The sequence below is a fragment of the Phalacrocorax aristotelis genome, chromosome 3 (genome assembly GCF_949628215.1).
Source record: "Phalacrocorax aristotelis chromosome 3, bGulAri2.1, whole genome shotgun sequence".
NCBI classification, from domain to species: domain Eukaryota; kingdom Metazoa; phylum Chordata; class Aves; order Suliformes; family Phalacrocoracidae; genus Phalacrocorax; species Phalacrocorax aristotelis.
In genome coordinates this window covers 76,799,727-76,818,718 of record NC_134278.1, presented here as the reverse complement: position 1 = coordinate 76,818,718, position 18,992 = coordinate 76,799,727, and the positions used below count along the sequence as shown (strand labels likewise).

General features: G+C 43.4%; 1 long non-coding RNA gene across 1 annotated transcript; it reads right to left on the bottom strand.

Moving 5' to 3' along the window:
- Nucleotides 1-5,051: 5,051 nt before the first annotated feature.
- On the bottom strand, nt 5,052-8,274 carry LOC142055783 (uncharacterized). Its single transcript, XR_012660047.1, has 4 exons — nt 8,194-8,274; nt 8,035-8,104; nt 7,135-7,261; nt 5,052-6,476 (listed from the first exon to the last, which is right to left on the bottom strand). It is a non-coding gene; the product is annotated as an uncharacterized LOC142055783 (long non-coding RNA).
- Nucleotides 8,275-18,992: the final 10,718 nt, after the last annotated feature.

Sequence of the window (18,992 nt, the reverse complement as noted above, 5' to 3'; positions counted from 1 at the left end):
CATCAAATCCAGATGAAACATACTGGAAAAGTCCATTTCATCATGCTGCCAGACAAGACAAGACAAACTCTTGGCTGGTGCCTTGAAAAGACAAATATTTGGATAGGAAAAGAAAGAGCGAGTAAAGTCATTGCTTCTAAAATGATATGTTATGGAAAATCATTGCATCACTTTTACTAGCAGTTCACAGCTACTCATTAATTTTGCAAAATTGCAGCAGCTGCTACTCTCTGAGGTCCTCTGGAGCAGCAGTGTCTTGCCTGCTCATAAGGGGACAAAAAGCAATGCCCAAGAGCACTGCCACATGAAAAATAGTGTTTACATGGAAGGTGACAAGATTTGGCTCATTCTGTACACAGCCAGGACCTGTGTTTGAAAGAGACATTAGGATGGGTTTTTCCACCCACACATCCACAGCAACACAGGTCATTTTCCCCAGCAGGAAAGACACTGTAAAGTGGTATTAATGTCACGTTGTGTCAACAAACACATAGTACAGCAGGTTATAGGAACCCTTTAGGTGGGCTAGCTGTCTAAACTTCACCTGATGCTAGCACAGAAAAGGCAGAGGACTGAGAAAATTGTCAGATCACTTCTAGAAGCACTGCAAAATATGCCACTTACTACATTTGCTTTGTTAGAGATTGAGGCACATTAAGTTAATGATCATTAAAATCAAATTAAGACCGGGACAAAAAACACTCTGGGTGCTTCGAAGGCCCCAGCCCTCCAGTCAATCAGGCAAGGGAAGGAGAAAGTGGACAAAATGAGATAAAGGCAGCCTGCCATTATTGTTGCCATTCAGAAGAGGAACACTGGATAATCTAGAGCTTTTCCGCTTTATTTTGTTTTGCTGTTTTTCTCAGACCTGTCTGGGATTTCAACCGTTAAAAAATACAGGAGGAAGATGGGGGAAGACAGGCTCTTCAAGTTATTTTATGAACTCAGCTAACGCTTCACACATTTCAATTTCTGCCACTCTCTGTTCCTTTTCACACTGCTAACCATTTGAAAGCATCTTGCCCGGGAGAAGCTACCACAGAAAATAGTCTTGGATGCTCCTTGTTTATTATATGCAGATCAAGCAGTTCTTATTAACTCAGTTTCCATTCTTCCTTCATAGGTAGCAATGCTGTGATATTGTTTGCAAGCAGCCAAGGTAATTACCATCCAGCAGGGTCCAATTGTTTTCAATTAAAAGCTTGACTGAAGTCTTTAGTTTTTAATACCATTGTGACCATCTGCTTTCACTGAAGTTCATCAGCAAAGGCACAGGCCTCATTCTAATGCTGCTTAATTATACAGAGGAACTTTTTTCTTTTGGTCAGAGATTCATTTTTCCCTGCTAAAGAAATGGGCAGCAAAGGGGCTGCCTGGCTTCGTTAATAGCCTGCAGCAAGATATAGTATCCGGGAAGATCATTACCTTCCTGGGAGATCCAGCTGTTATAGCACTGACAAGAAGATCCAGGAGACCAAGAGGAGAAAGCAGTTAACCTCAGCCGCCCTCCTCTCTGTTCAGTCACTCGCCTCCTTTTTCTTACAGCAAATCTGAAAAGGCCACAAGGAAGAGGAGTTCATCTAAAAACAGGCAGTACGATCCTCCCCTGCTGATTACGCTTTCGGACTCTGTTCCAGGCCAGCAATGCAGGCAGGCTTTCCTGCCTGGGCACATGCTCCCTCCTGCATGCATGTGCAGTGAATCTTTTGCGTCCTGTATCGTCTCAGATCTGAGGATCTCCAAATCCCTTACAGGCGTTCATTAAACCCCATGCAATCCTCAGGAGAAGCAAGTAAATATAATTTTCCAGATGGGGAAATTAGGGCGACGAGAGGTTAAGTGACTAGCCTGAGGCCAAACAATAAATAAGTGGCAGAATCAGCATGAGGATCTGCGAAGTCCCAGGTTTAACACAAGTCTCTTGAGTGCTCAGCTCCAGAAAAGGAAAAACAACACCCCAGCCCTCAAATCCTCAGGATACTTAACTCGCTTAATGCAGCTTTGCTTTATGTGTGCCAGTGCTAATAAGTGTGACTCTCCACATTTCAACTGTACAGTGCACAGAAAGGCATTTTGTAGATTTAATGCGGGAACTGCTGTCTTAAAGCGGGAAAGCACACTTGATATTGCTCCATACCATGACCTAGGCAGTCACACAGCTTCCTTATGGGTGCCTGCTGCCAATTCTGTTACACATGACTATTTCCAATAATCAGCCCCCTGAGAGGAAGGTACTTTGCCAAGTACCGGTTAAAGAGGAAGAATATGTGGTATGACACTGTCAGTGCTGGGGAGATGAACTGCACTGCTCTAGTGGTAGTTTGAATCTCTGAAACAAGAAGCCAGAGACCTTTCCATCTTCTTGGCCAGCCATATAGTTGCACCCCCCTCTCACGTAAATACCACAACCATTCGTTCTGAACCTAAATCCCTGCTCCTCACTAATCTTTGGAGAGACAGAAAGTTGGGGTTCACCCTTGCACCTAGGGGTGCCTCTCTCCTCAGCACACATCTTCACAATGCAGTGTGTTAGACCCACGTAAATCTCCCTCCCAAAGACCAGCAATCCTGCTCGGAGCTGGTACATCACACGGGAGCACTAAATCTACATCAAGACTGTTACACAGCCAAGCCCACATCCTTTATGGTATATTGAGACCTCTACAGCTCCTATGCAGCAAAGGCATTGAAACTGGATTCTGAGGCTGGTGAGACAATTACTTCAGAAAATGGTGTAAATGACTTCAGTATTTTGAAAAGCTTGAGGTGTTGATGTTCAACTACCTTCAGCTATTGCAAATGTAATGCAATTTGTTTCCATACAAATTTCCTTTAAAGCTGCGTCTAGTATGTGTCCTAAATACATAACTACACACCAGAGTATAATGGCTCATTCGGGTTTATTTTGTAACCAATATGCATTTTAAAAGCAAAATCTGAAGGAATATGCAGCAATAAACATGCAGCACACATTCTGAAAGATGGTTTTCTTACACTTTCACTCCTAAGAAGCTCCCAAAGGCCTATTCTTGCCAGAGAAACAGACAAGAAAAAGTGAGAAGAAATAAACCCTTTCTTTAAGAATTACCTTGAAGGAAACATAATGACCTTGTTAAGAAAATAGTCTGGTAAACACATTTTTGGCAGGAGTGTCCTGTGAATTGGATGGCCTAGGAAATTGGTAATAAAATTTTGCATCTTTTATTCCTGCATTTGACACTAATCTGTACTCATAGCAAGTCAGTGTAGCTATTCCAAAGAGTTTTTCAGTGACCTATGCAAAATCATTTTGCAGTGTACGTTTAGGCAGCTCTTATGGAGCTATGTGTGCACTGCAAGCATTACAGAGAAATTTCTGTCCTTTTCCAAAGTACTCTCTACAGTCCCCCGAAAATGTCGGTTTCTGGTTAAAAGTCCTACAATGGCAGGAGCAATATTGCATCAATGTATGCAAGTGAAATATCGAAACAGCACTCAGACCGATGGGAGTCACCTGGGGTTGATCTCTTAAGAATATTTCAGACAGCCACTCTCACTTAAGTTATTAGTAGTTCAACATGCTGCTTTATTCACTAATTCTAGCCAAAAATATTTTGACTCTCTTCCTTCTTTCATAACTCCATGAGTTGCTGTAAAACAAGGAGCTGCCTTTAGACAAGAGTGCCTGACGAGCAGTGCCTTTCCTTACATCTTCTCCGCAAGCTCCCAACACTGTGAAGAGCACTAGGTTCATCCTGCTTAATTGGAAGCATTTAAGATCGAGATGCTGAAAATCAGGTACTGTCTGTAACAGGCACCAGGCACTTGCAAAGGACACCTAAGATCTAAATATCCCTTCAGAAGTGTTTCTCTTTCTCCATCAACTATAGAGGCAATTTTGCACAAACAGGCTCCTAATTCTGGCACCTGAGTTAATTGCTTAAAGAAAGATAAAAATTAATTCATTCTGCCTCTTTGAAACTACCTGTTAGCTGTATTTAAGCAGAGAGGCTACTGGATGAAAGAAGTTCTCGCTTTTAAAGATGGAAGGGAGAGAAATACCTTGCTTTCTACCTTACGGTATAAGTAGGTGAAGCAAAGCAAGTCTTGAGATATCATGAGTCTGGACGCCGGTGAGCAAAGCCAACAGCGTAGTCTGTGGGAATCCATTTAGGCAAAGGGGTAGGAGACTGTAGGTCAAGACAAATATCAGAGTCTTTGTACAAATAACAAGGACTTGTTCTGCTTTGGTGTCCGATGGTAACTCTATGGCATCCACCACAGAAATAAATTAACCCACACTGTCATGCAGGGAGGTTTTGCCCGTCTTAATAGAGGGGACTAAAACAAGCACAGAAGGCAGCCCAGGTTTAGCAAAAGCAGGAAGAAGAGACTGAACTGCATTCTGGCTAAATATGAGACTATGCTATCAAGTCTTTACATGCAAAGTATACAGCTCATCCGACTTACTCTCTCTTCATGGGCCTGTAACATATGCATCTGTACTGTATAGAAATGTTCCTTCCTGCCCACATGGCCACCCCATGCACCAATGAGCAGACAAGGTCTGCACATAAACATCCATGAAGCATAGCTACAGGTTTCTCAGTTTGCTTCTGGAAGTGCAAATAAGTCTGAGGGAGGCTGACATGGAAAGAAGCAACAGTGTTTGTGTGGAAAGTAATAATCTCTTCCTTATCAAATGAGATAATTCCATTTTCCCCACCATTTTCAATCCAATATGACTAAAGTAAAAAATCCAAATGTCATTTTTCTTTCTCTTCACTCTTTTTGTTTAATTCAATTAAAATAATAGGGAATTTTTAAGTGAAAGTATATGGAAAATTACTCATGGCCCTTGGATTTGTCCAGAAGGTCTGGAGCACCTTCCCTGCTGGAGCTTCAGAGCGAGGAAAGCTTCATTCATTTGCCATCTTCCAAGTTGCACATTCACTGAATCCAGATGGGACCTGAATTTTCAGTGTATGTATTTGAGGTCAAAGAGCTGCAATATTAGCGTTCAGATTTTACCATACTTTTTCAGACCTAAGGAAAAATGAGATTTCCAAGCGCATCTATTATAACTTTATTGTATCTCACAGTCTGTTCTCTTTAGCTCTAATAACATTGCAGTTAAAGTCAGAGGCAGCTGAGCCTAATGTGATGGGATCAGTGGAAAAGGACCCTTCAGTCTCAAGACACAAGTGTGCCGCACCAGTCAGTGCTAAGGGGGAGGCTGATTGCTCTTTTAGGTCTTTCCAGATGATCTCTGTTTTGGTGTCCTGACTTCTTTTACCTCTTCCTCCCAAGTTAGGTCTCTCACACACACACACTTTTTTAGAAACTATTATCTCCCATTTGGTACATTTTCTTCTGCGAAAAGGAAAAGCTCCCTCATTTTTTCCACTGTCTTTATCCCTTCTTAAAGCACCCAGACAGCTTAAAGACATAGTCGTAGAGTCCAAGTATCAAGAATCTATGTGAAAAACAATATTATCAGGGGATCACTCTGAAAACCTGTATTTCAGTGAGCTTTGTGCCATTTCCTGAATAACACCCTCAGATCTCATGTACTGTCTTATAATTACAAAAAATATAACCTGGTATAGCATGCACTATGTCAGCTTTGATTATGCCAGCAGAAGACGACACAGGATACAGAGAGAGAATAAAGGAAGAATGATGGCTGTCTACTGGCTTATCAATTTGCATCTCTCTATCGTAAATCTAAGTCCTTTGTGCTGTCAGTCACGTACTCCTACGGCAGTGATTGCTGGAATATGAAAATCACGGCTTTGAGATACATTTGTACATTCACATATTTACACAGCCTTTCTGGGTTTATTGCTTCAGTTGCTGCAGCGTCCCCCACCAGCATGGGACCCATTATTTGAGGCTTGACATTTCCCCTTCCTATGCAGCTTATGTGCAACAGTTCATACCAACACTCTCTGAATCACCACCTCTCCAGTTCAAATTACAAAGGAAAATGGAAAAAAACCCTCAGGAAACTGTAAAGGTAATAAACGATCATGTGTTGGATGACATATTTCAGGCCTATAAATCCCAATAATATGTTGTGTTTGTGGCTAAAAATAACACACCTTCTCATCAAATATTTATTGTGACATAAATAGCCGCCTAGCCAACATCATGGTTTTGAACACATTAACAGCAACTGCATAGTTTCAGCTGAAATGACAGACTGGAAATTAATGAAGACAAGAAGGCATGAACAAAAACCACCTCACTGCTGCAGTCGCCTCTGTAGCAACTGTCAGCAGCAAAGAGCAGCTTCCTGGAAATTTCAGAGGCGTGGTGTTCAGAAAGCAAAAATCATACTTGTTACTGGCACAACACGTGGTTCTGCGCGCACACACACACACACACTCTATAACTACATTTCCTATGAGCTGAGCAGTAATGTAGGGCCTCGCTCTTGCCAAGATCTCTCCGGTCAGGACCCACAGCCAGGAGTAGGTCAGTGACAATTCTTGCTGCTGTAAAATACAAACAGTGGTAAAATAGCATTTTTTCAAACTTTTTATGTGCTCAGTGAAGGCAAACACTCCACCATGTAAAATTTCCCCCAGGACCGCAGGTAACCAGCAAAGAGGAAGAGAAGAATCAAAAATCGCCCTTGCCCTAAGAACTGCCCTCCGTTATTCCTCTAACATGGAGTAAGCATCAAAATTTGTAGCAGACTACAACCCTCATCTAAATACATGAATACAATTTGACAGTGGGTTAAGAATTGTGATGCAAGGAAAACAAAAGCCACTGGAAAAGATGGCAGGGTAATAAATTATTGTCCATTTCCTGAACTTACGTAAGTTGATCAGAATCCCTTGGAAATCATTCCAAACAATGTTTCTGTCTTAAAATTCTCTGCATTAAGGATTAAAACCTGTCATATTCATGCACTCAGATTTCAAGCTGCATTCCGTAAGGCAAGTACAATTCTTCCAGATCAGCAAATCTGTACAATATGGCAGTGTTTGGTTCCCACACTGAATAAAACATGGTCTGTCCTTTCCGATCCATTTATTAGACTCAGCATTATTTTCTCACTATAAACATTCCTAATAGCTTTGGACTATTTTCATCGTGAAGTAAAAAAAGGAGCATGAAACCACTACTCTCTTTAAAATAAACACGTACACGTTTTGGGGTTTCTCCTGCGTTGAGGCTGAAGTCTCCTAATGCCTGGCAATCCATGGGGCTTCTACCGCAGAAGGTTATTTCCTCCTTGCCATCTCATAAAATCACAAAACTCCTGTGTCTGGAAGGAAAGGGTATTGCAAGCAAGTAAATGACAAGAGAGAGCAGAAGGCAAACATTTTCATAATTTACCCTTAATTTTAACTGGAAAAGATATTTGAGTCCAGTTGTTTGATTTGAAGTAATAAGTGTCCTTATTTGGGCAACAGAAAGTTACCAGCAAACACACACCATTTTGTGGCATTTGTTATTGGTAATAAATAACCCAAAATAGTATTCACTATTTTTATAGCTCCTTAGACATCCACATTACCTCCACTCAAAGACAGCCTCTCCTATGGCAAGACCATCACCTTCTGCACCGTCTGGAGGAATAGCGCTGGGGTTAACCTAAGGTCCACTGAAGTCAGTAGCCTGTTAATGATGGTGGCCGGCTGAAGGTGTCCAGGAAGTAATAAAAGAGCAACAAAAGTTCACAGTGAGCCACAGTTATAGCCTTGCGTTTCTCTTCCATGTCCCTGTGTTATCTGAACCAGCCTGAATTTTCATTTTAAGCTGCTGCCTGCTAAAATTGCCTTAGTGAGTCAATGTCAGAGCCCAGAACATAGCGCAGCAAATGTCCAGTCTTGAGTTTTAACTACCTGGTCTTGCCAATCTTCCCAAAAGCCTGAAGATGTATCTGTGTATATAACACCAGAAAATCCATTAAAATGTTATTCAGTCTTTCACCTACTTGGTGTTCTTTCACCTTTGAGACACATTTTTGCATGAGAAGTACTTGAATGACAGCCCTAGCAGCAGCCTATCATACCAGAATAATAAAGGATTAATTACCTCTGTCATCAGCAGTCTATTATTATTTGTAGCATCAAGCGCCTGCTCTTTTCTCATGAGCTACAAATGCCTGGGAACACAGAAAAGAAGACGCTGTGCATTAATTCAACAAGTCTTCTAGCCTGCACCTGCGTTTAATTAGTTACTCTCAAATCAGACCTGCAGAGCCAGAAGCTGCAAGTGAGAGCACCGCTGACTGCTGGTCTGGCTGGGCTGCCGGAGTAATTAATTGCATTCTTACCGCAGCTCCATTCCCTGCACAAACAAAAGTTAATCATTTACTGGGAAAGCCTGAGCTGATGCTTCTCCACCATTTGAGCCAGGGCATAGAACATTTCAATAACGGCATCCCCCGCTTTGGTATTTACTGCTTGCCTCCCAAAATGACACGCTGACCACCTCAGTGCCACCAGAGGCCTACACAGAGACAGGGAGTAAGAAGGTATAAAGGAAAAAATCAGAAGTGAAAATCTGAACTAGAGAAGTACTGACCACAGAAAGCCACCACTCAGCAGACGTCCTGAAAAAAAAGGCTTGCTTGGGCAGAGGTTTGGCAAAATGACAGCTAATAACCCGGCTGTGTTGGCGTTCCTCTAGCCCTCAACATTACAGTGTTCATGTAAGCTTCAAGCTAATCATACTTATTAATGACTGTATCCTCAAAGCACTCTTTTGGAAAGAGGAAAGCAACATTATTGTGACATATAATACATGACAGAGAGAGTGGCTGGGGGTCTTCTCCAAAGTTTCCACAGAAACCAACAGAAAAGCAAGGTCCACCACACCACACCTTGGTGTGGCTGCTGTTCTCAGCACAAGAACGTCCCTTTCTGCCAGCAGCTCAGGCAGCCACAGGTTAGAGCTCACCAGGGGGCTGGCAAGAAGAGAGTGCAGGAACAGAAGTTTAGGCATGGAGCCGATAACTCTGAACCAAGCAGCACCTGTGGAGCATGCCTGAATGGAGAGGATGGGGTACAGGTCTGAGCAGGAGCCTCGTACTTTCTTTGCTGCAAAGGAGTGGGTGGGTTATTGCTCACAGCTCCACCACTTCTCCTTCCTCCTCCAAGGACAGCCAGCACTGTTTCCAGGCAGTATTCATGGGGCTGGAGTAAGGGCAGGAGGGAGAGGGATGGCAGAGCTCAACAAGCCTGGGAACAAGGAGACATTTCCTTTCCCTGCTTGCTGGAATAACCCTCTGGGGTGATGTGAACTTTCCTCCATATGAATAAACTGCGAACAGTTTGTTTGTGAAGGGGGGAGTGGGACTCAACCAACAACAACATTCGACGCTTTTGAAACATACAGCTTAGAAATTATAGGCTTTCTTTCTAGATCTTTTTATTTCACTTTTTGAGAACAGCCTGGTACATCTCTTTTTAAAATTAATGGCATATACTTGATCAAAAATGCTAAAATGCTGGTTCCAGCAAATTACACAGATAATTAAGCCTAATTTCAATAATGCTGTGGAACACTACTAATAAATCTTTGGGCTCTTGCATTCCTTGAATATACACAAGCTACTTCACGAACACCAATTTCCACTCTCACAGCTCCTTTTCTGTCGAGCTTTGGCAACCCCAAGCTAAATTCTGCTGTCAGTTATATCCCTGTAAGTCTGAAGCAATTGCTTGTCCTCGGTGGCATAACTCAAGATTACAGCTGTGTAAATGAGCACAGAATGTAGCTTAAAACATTGTAAATCTAACCTTCATCTTGCTTCCATGAAAGGGGAAAACCCAGGAACTTGGTTTCACATCCAGTAAGCTTCTTGAAAAACTACCCTGCATAAGCATTATGATTTCAGTCATAGATAGAGCAATATTAAAATGGAGTTATAACCGCCCTGGAACTAGGTCTACCAGGAGAGTACAAGACACTGAGTGTTATATTTGAGTCACCACAAGCAACACTTGCTTTTAATCGCTGACATGCACTTTGGCCCCTTACTGTGGCATATGAAGACCTTCAGCTTATTCTGGGTTAATAGGTCGCTGTCTGACCTTAAGATACCACAGCATTTCATCACCAGCAGTTCTTGAATCACCCAATCTCCATGAACATTGGCTACCCAATCTTCATAGGTGGTCTGGGTCTATTGTTTTGGGGGTACTCAGGGGGTATGTGTCTCCCAGTCAACTGGAGCATGTGAGACCCCTACCCCTATGGACCTGGGCATCGCCACAGCTCCTGCTGAGCTGTTAGCTGCCTGCCCCCTGGAAAAACTGACCTAAGGCATTTGGGGCCATGTCTTCATGTGAGGACGGACAGAATCAGTCCTAGTGCCCCCCTGTGCAACAGGGTTTTGCATAGGCTCAGCAGCGCTTCTGCCTGTACTTTCAAAATAACTGCAAGCGGAGGGGGACCAGGGAAGTGAAATCTCATCTGTTGCACCAACTCCTCATGATAACCTGGCCCAGCGCATAAGAAAAACACTCTCACAGCCCTGGGTACTTTCAGAGACTACTTTTAGCCACCATTTCTCTGAATGGTATTGTAGAAGACTTGTCAAATGGAGGGTATTGTAACACACTTACCAAACTGAGTGAGAAGGAAGAATATCACAAAAACCAGGCTTTTAAACAAAACACCAAAAAGAAAAGAGAAAATAATAATTTCAGTGTCTTTTGCTTGTAGAAGGACAAGTTAAATACTTCATGATTTTTCTAAACAACTGTTTTTGGAGAAAACATCATTTGCCAGAAGTGCAGCACAATCCTTGCAGGGTTGCCATTTGCAGTTATGAAGGCACATCTTAGTTATTACTTATATAGACATCTGAAGCATTAGTTATATTCAGGCTAGAAAAAACACCAAAATGCTGCACAATAAGTGCTCCTGTACATGTTGATTTTGATCCAAATCTCTTTGCCCTGTCCTGATACATCCCCATAACATTCAGAAATCTCTACCAGGCCACTAAGTATAATAAATTACTGGCCTATACATTCAGGACTTTTATCTGCCCAAAAAATAAAGAATAAAGAATAAAATGATGGCTCTGTACTACAGCACACAGCTGGACAAAGCTGGACAAAGATGCACGTATCTGTGGCAGCAAGGGTATTTATCAATGGAAGAAAAGCTTGCAGAGGACAGGCCAGCATTTTATTCGCTTTCTAGACTGCATTACCCAAAATTAAAAGTCACTGCGTTTGTGCAAAATGCTTTTAAACAAGCAGCGTCTCTTGTCTTCATTTCTAACTTTCTTAAAGCATAATTTGATGCATTACCATAAATTAATGGAAGAGCCACAAAATCTCATCAAAATGTGAAGGGGGACTGGATCCAAGTATGACAGCCTATAATTCACCTGCCACTGGGGGGCTGCTTTTAAAAAATGGACCAAACTCACTTTGTGTTGATTGTTATTTTAACCACTTTATATATTTTAAAATAACATTTCCGTTTTTCTTTATATGTTAAGGAGTGAATGTGCTTTCCATTTTAATTCCCAAAGTGAAAAAGCAATGGAATAGTGCTTGAAGAAGCCATTTCATATACGTGTCAACACAGACATATATCTGCAGATAGCAGAGTGGGCAATATTCTTGACTAGCACCATCAACAGACTACTAGCAAACTCTGGCAGGTCAGCTAAGGACCTAGATCGATGATGAGAAATAAGAGGGAATTTCTCTTTACTTAACAATGAAAACAGTTTCCATGATAAAATCTTCCTAGCTCCTGGTTTGTTTTGGAAACTCTGTGGGATCTGCAATTCCTTCTGCAAAAGGGGGCTGTTCCTGGGGAACTGCAAAAAAATTACCCATGGGTATTTAAACTAAAAAATCATTAATAAAATTACCTAGATTTAATTTATTCTTTTTTTTTCCTCCCCTGCTTTCCACGAGCTTATCACTTTTTAGAGTTTGTCTTGAGCTAAATGTCACTGCAAACTGATGTGCTGGGTACAGAATAATAAATTTCATCCAAGACCTTTTGAGTTACAGGTCATTTAATATAGTAACTGTGGGCAAGCTGGGCCCCCATTGTGCTCCCACTAATGTCAATAAGTATTTCTTCCCTGTGAGTTCAGAAACAGATACCATCCCTGGCTGCGACAGATTGTTCCTAATCTAGATTTGTCACACACTGCCACTGTCTGTGCCTCATTTTCTGGGTGCCCATCTTCAGGCATCTAAAGATTAATTTGCAGCGTAGGCAGGTGCTATTGGAAGCAGAGGGAAGACGATCTCTGCTTTACACACAGTGACTCCTGCCATTTGGATGCAGTTGCCATCCTTCACACACAGCCCTTGCGAAGGACTCTTCCCCACTTCCATCCTAAATGCAGGTGAGTAAATGCAGGCGCAATGGGGAGAGCTTATCTGGTTATTGCTTTGTGTCTGCAGCAGAGTGGCAATAGTCCAGGGAAGAAGAGAACATAAAAAAAAAGGAAACAAGAACAGGGAATTTATGCCCAGGACAGAAAAAAAAAGAATTTTTTTTTGTGTTAGTGCTGGCAGAAAGCTGGGTACAAAGACAGTGTCATTTGCTCTTTCATTCTGGCTGTGGTCAGGGAGCACCCCAAAACAAACAAACAAAAAAACCCACCAAAAAACTCAACAAATCAACCATTTGCTCCTTTCAGTAAAAACTATGACCTCTTGTATCTGGCTAACTTGTCAGGTGGAAAAGATTAACATCATGAAGCTCCAAGCAATTTCAACAAAAGCAAGGTCCTTGAGTTCCCTACAGGGACCTACCCAGTTAGCTGACCCTCTTGTTGTATTTTCCTCTCTACAACTAAGTTTTTCAGGAAACAAAGAGAGTCAGAGCACTTCAGCACACCCAGTCAGCTGTGAATATGCATAGGATGAAGATGCTCTGCTGAGAATGCCACAGCGGGGGAAATAACTGATCCTTTGCGGAGTCCAGGAAACCCAAAACCCACTACTGAATAGTGAGAGCGAAAAATAAAGATAAAATAAACCCAAACCAGCCACAAAGGATATTTATTCAGTCAGAAAACAACCCCCATCCATAGCCCAATGTTTCATTTCATAATTCTGATATGTTTCAATACATTTTTTTCTGGGCTATATAATATACCATTCATTAAATGCATGCATATATATTAGTCCTAAAAGACCGAACAGTTTCCCTTGCCAGCTTTTCCATATCAGATTTACCCATGTTTATAACGTCTTTCTCTGTTGCTGCGAGATAGACCTATACAAACAAAAATCAACCCCTGCCTGACTGCACAGGGAAACACTGACCCTGAGTAACCACCATGTGCAAACGATAAGGACAGTCTAGATTTCACTCCTTTAACCTGTTCAACTCTTGGAAGATGAAGAGCAGGTCAGGACTTTTGCAACAGGATTTTGATATTTTTTCAACAGACTTGTTCTCCTGAGGCCTTCACGTCACTATTGGAGGATAAGAGTTGCTGGCTGAACACGAGGAGAGTCCCTGGCACATAAGAAGTCAGTAAATGTGGACTCTGCAAACTCTTAGATGTGTGTTTAAGCATATGAGTAGCAGGTGAAACCCTGGCCCCAGTGATGTCCATGGCAGTTTTGCTGTCAACATCAGTGGGGGCACAATTTTATCCCATGGGATTAATTTATGAGATTAATGTAAAGGACCAGGGCCCAAATTGTTCTTTACTCATCAGAAATGAATAATTCTGAGTTTGAAATAGCACTAGATAACCAAATTACACATGCAAATAAACACATTATGATGGACTGCAGCAGTGTAAGTGAAAAAGATTATTCACCTTCCAGGAGAAAAGAAATAGTTTTTAAATGAGCCTTTAATTTAATCTATCCTTTTAGTATATTAGCTTAAGAGAAAAACTTATTACCCTTTAGGAAATATGCCCATAATGGCGGCTTCCCAGGAAGCTCTCATGAAAATATTCAAAATAGATGTGAACACACACTCTAGGTTTCCATAAATGTCAACGTTTATTTCTGGTAAATACTGTCCCTTGCTTCATCTCTGCCGGTGGTATTCCCTCAGTCCAATAAATCCGTGCAGGAGTCCATACCTACTTATTACTCTCATTGGATTAACAGTGATTATAAGTGACTGCTGCATAGATGTACTGGATGGAGTCCAAACTATTCCCCCATGGGATGTCAGCCTCACACTGCTGTGTGACCTCCAGGAGACATTTTCCTGCTCTCTAGCTGAATAGGCATTCTGGGAGAACCAGGGAAGTGCAAGGTCTGCCCCTGCTCTCAGGTCAAAGTGACCACTGAGCATTTGTTAATGATGAGTTGTCCCATAGCTAGAAGGGCCATCTTAACATCCTACACTGCCTTGCTACATACACCTACCTGGTTAACATGCACTAATCACATATACTAAACATACAGAGCAGAGGTTAGGATAATTTAACATATTTTCTTCAGAATGCACCTAGAAGGCATGGAATAATTGCCGTAATCACTTCTCAAAAGAGAAACAGTCCATACATACCAATGCTGGCCTTTCGTATGATTGTGGCAAATGGCAACCACAGCCAAAAAGGTGGAGCCGTATGGAGAAAAGACTCTGCTAAAAGGGAAGGACTAAATTCACACTGGGACTGCACTAAGCATACAGGGTCCAGCAAAACAGACAGCTCAAGTGCAGGGAAGTGGAGGTTACTACAAAGCAACTCACTGGTTTCCCAAAGAAGACAATACTGGCTGCAGGGGGCTCATGGCCAAGGCAAATAGAGATGTGCTGATTGTATATCTGCTCATGGGCTAATTTTGTTGTGGGAGAAGGGAGCATTGGAAACCTTGAGCTATTTTCTGTTGCAGGATGTCCTTGGTGACAATTGGAATGCACGAACTGCCCATTCTTTCCCTGGGTGTGAATTGTCCCTGGGTTGCACCAGGTCTAAAGATGACTGCTGGCACAAGGTCACCTTTGAACCAAGACTTGAGGACCCAAGGAGAGCAGGAGGGAAAGATGAAAGCAAGACAATTTCTTTAGAATGTGGAGAAGGGCCTTTAGCCTTTTGCTAAAGGCAAAAAAAAAGAAGGAACAAAACCCACTGGACACGAACTCCAGTGCCCCTGAGTGAAAGCCCACTCCTACCTCAGGAGGCTGAGAAATTGAGCTATGGAAAAGTAGCTCTGACAACATGTAGCAGTCAGACTCACTGTGAACTTCTCTTTTATTGACCACAAGCAAGGAACACTCAAGGGAATCCAAGGAAAATATATCTTGTGCTACTCGTGAAAAATAAATACTTGTTCTGTGGCAAAGGAGTAACCTGGAAACAAAAGAGATACTGAGAAGCCACTGTGGTAACTGAGCCTAAATAGCAATTGAAGTGAAATGTCTGGGAGCCCTGCTTCTGTACAAGTAACGATATGTTCAGTGCTCCTGAAGCTGTTCTCAAAACGTGCTCTAACAATGATGCATTTGCAGTGTTTCAAATTTGTTCTGAAGACAGTTAATTCATATGGATGGAGAAGGCCAAATGGATGGCTTGACCTTGGAACTTGGCCTGGAACACATTCTTAGTCTCAGCAAGAAAACTGTTGTTCATTTTGCATAGCAAAGCCTGAGAAGAAGGTATAAGAAACCCAGGGATGTGCTAGTCACCCACTTGAGTTCACTTAGAGCCATCTCAAGCTTCAAATTAAGTCATTTGTCCATTTACTACAAATATTCCCCAAACCCCATGGGGCACGAAAGCTTTTCCCAACACGTCACTGCACAGACCAAGAAGTCAGGAATGATGGAACAAGCTCCAAGTCAAACCTTCTTCCCAGGTTTGGGGGAGGCTAAGTCCTGGCCTTGCAGCACATGTAGCCTTCCCGTGAGAACTGGACCTCACCCTAAAACCCTTTCACGTTCAGTAAAGTCAAATGCAACAAGGAGAACCTGCCCTGAGAGCCAGAGAAAATGCCTTGCTCATTTCTGCAGGGTGGATGGAGCATTTCCTGAGTTGTAGCTCCTGTGTCCACAATAACAGCACTGGTTTGTCTTCTGAAAGATGGGAGGTAGCTATCACCCAGTTTGTTGTTACTGGAGCTATCCTGACCATGGCTGTTGACATGGGTATGGAAGACACCATACCCACATCTGCCTTCCCCACTCCCAATCCATCATAAATGATACCAAATGGCAGAAGACGTAGAAGCCAGTTAGATTTTCCCCTGTGTTCACTCACCTGTCCCTCCATCCATGCCCCCTCACCGGGATGGGAAGCAGAGGCTCCAAAAGGTTGTCCAGCCTGGTTGGAAGCAGGTGGTCCTGATGCAGATGACATGAAACCTAGTCTTGTGAGAGCGCATCTTGGAAACGCAGAATGCTCAAGAGATGGTTTGAACTTGGCAGCTCCCCTCCAAGCTGCCCACTGTTTCCTTGGTGCAAGAGCAAGCCTGGGATGTGTCCCAGATGGAGTCTGGGACCCACAGTCCTCTATGTAAGGCTCCAAAATAAAGGGACAGAGCCTGTAAGCTGCAGAAGGCCTCCTCCTGGAGTCACTAAGAGAGGAAAAAAAAAATCAGTTCATTGAGAATACAAGCCCAAATGTGTTTCTCAGCATTTCCATACACAGAACTCTGCAATATGCCTTCTACAACTGCATTTTAACCATGTCTCTGTTGATCCCACCTTGTGCCCCCTCTGTCTTGTATTTAACTTTCCACAACAGAGCATACTCAGCTTGTGGCTCAATAGAACAAATAGGTTTCTTCCTTTTTATTTGTGCATGTCATTAACATTAAACACATGATGCTGCAATGACAATGGAATTGATGGCTTAATGGGGTGAATTTTAATTTAAGGAATATTTCCATTAATCTAAAAGCTCTCCCTTAAAAGTCAGTAGAATTTATTTATTGGAAAAGTTCCAGCATAATTCTACGGAAAACTCTCCTCTGAATGATAATATGTCAGACTTTTAAGGCTCTCTTCTGGCAGGTTTTCTTTTCGCCTTTGAATGTTACTGACATAAGAATACATTTCTCACAAGTATTCTGTGTAACAAAAAAAGAAAAAAAAAGACAAGAAAAAGAAAGAGGGACTGCTGCAGAAATCACAGTAGGTACAAAACACCACAGCCCCAGATCTGTCCCCTTGGCTGAAGAAGTGCATCCCAGATTTGTTACTGGTTTATTTTAGGTTATGGAAAATGCAGAGGATTAAAAAGGCAGAGGGAAGCAGATGCCATGCAGGCAGAGGCAGCTAAAAGCCAATCTCCATCTGAAAGCACAGAGGCACTGCACCCAGCACAAGAATGTGTTTTGAGGCAAAACTAAGCTGTAGCAGCTGGGGCTGGGACAGAGAGGTGCAGCTGCGCTAGAGGAGGTGAACGAGCAGGCAGCATTCCTGCTCTCAGAAAACAGCAAAATCTACCATGCAAACCAAATACCAAATAAACACTGGCCTGCACTGGGTGTCCTCACACCCCCCCATGTTTGTGCTCACTGGCTGCAGACACAGGGGAACAGAATGGGATCGGAGCTGCCTCCAAGCCTGAGCTCAGCCTGCAGGGAGGGGCTGCTTCAGGTTTGCCCCTTTCCAGCTCCACGCAAAGGGCACGGCTCTGATTGTGCCTCCTCTAAGCACATGCCATCAAGGGTGCGTGCACACAGATCTGCACGTGCTTTTCTGTGAGATGACAAACCCAGGTACTCTTCTCTCCAGACTTTTCCTTTCAGGGAGAAGAGGGAACACCAGAAACACATGACAGTTGTCGTCGCATCACTTCATGCTCTGCTGGAGGACACACGCAATCCCCGGTAACTCCAATTAGGCAATGGGAAGTGCCTAAACAGGACAACATGAAGCAACTCCCCTGGGAGCACAGCCGCGAGGTCAGGATGCCACAGCTCTGTCCAGCCTCCACCTTCCCCAGCCTCTGGTTGAGGTAGTTGTGCAAACACCAGGGAGGTGCGGGCACATGAGGATGACTACTTCTCTCCTAAACAGCAGCGGGTTCCCCACCAGACATCCAGTGAAGAGCCCTGTGAGTCAGTGCAGGCAAGAGAAGCCCACTCAGGCAGACCCACGGGGCTTTCCTCCTCCCACCAAAACTGGCCAGCCCTCAGGCAGAGCAGCAGCTCCATGTGCATGAAAAAAAGGCAGAGCAGCCCAACACCACCCTCGGGCCAGGCCAGCACAGTCAGATCCTCCATGCCACTGCAGCTGCTTTGAAGAGTTTAGATCCAGCTGAGTACACTGAGAAGCCACCCCGCCCTGGCCAGCACAGGTAGATATCCCCATGCCTTGGCAAGTCCTCTCCTGGGCCGCACAGGCTAGGTGCAGGGCAGCACTGTACTGAGACCCCAGAGCAGCACTGGTGGGCAGCACAGCTCTCCTTGCTACAGAGCCAGGTTAAGCAGCAGGAATGAGGTCTGGGTCAGAACACAGCATCTCTTTCCCTTCCTCTTCCCCCATCCACCTCCAAAACACCCTTGGCTCTACTGAACAACCCTGCGCTACAGCCAATAGGCTTATTCATTTTAATTCAGGGCAATTGTCAATAGGAGCTCAGAAATTAATCATATGAAGCAGCAACACCTCAGCATAGCAGAATTTGCTTAGGTTTTAGAAGCACTTTCAGCCCATGAGAACCTGTCTCCAACCCATGGGTTGTACCCCCAAGACAGGTTGGTTTCTCGAGCAGGGGAGGTGGAGCTGCTCCAGCAGTAGGTGTCCAGCAGCTGGAAGACTTTCCACACAACTCTCTAGCTCAGTGGTGGGAACACAACATTCCCAGCAATTCTGTATGGGGCCAAACAAAACTGACTTTTCTTCGTCACCAACAGGAGATTTCTTCTGGAAGCTGGCACTGACCCCACAGTTTCATGGTACTCACCCACAGATGTGAGCAGAAAAGAGCGTGCTCTCTTTCAGCCACAACCCTGTCAAAGTCTTTCTCTATGGTTAGGGAGGGTCACGAAGGGCAGCCAACCCTTTGTGTGTGGCCTAAGCCTGGTCAGCATCTTTCACTCTTCATCACTCAGCCATGCCTCCCATCTGCACTGGCT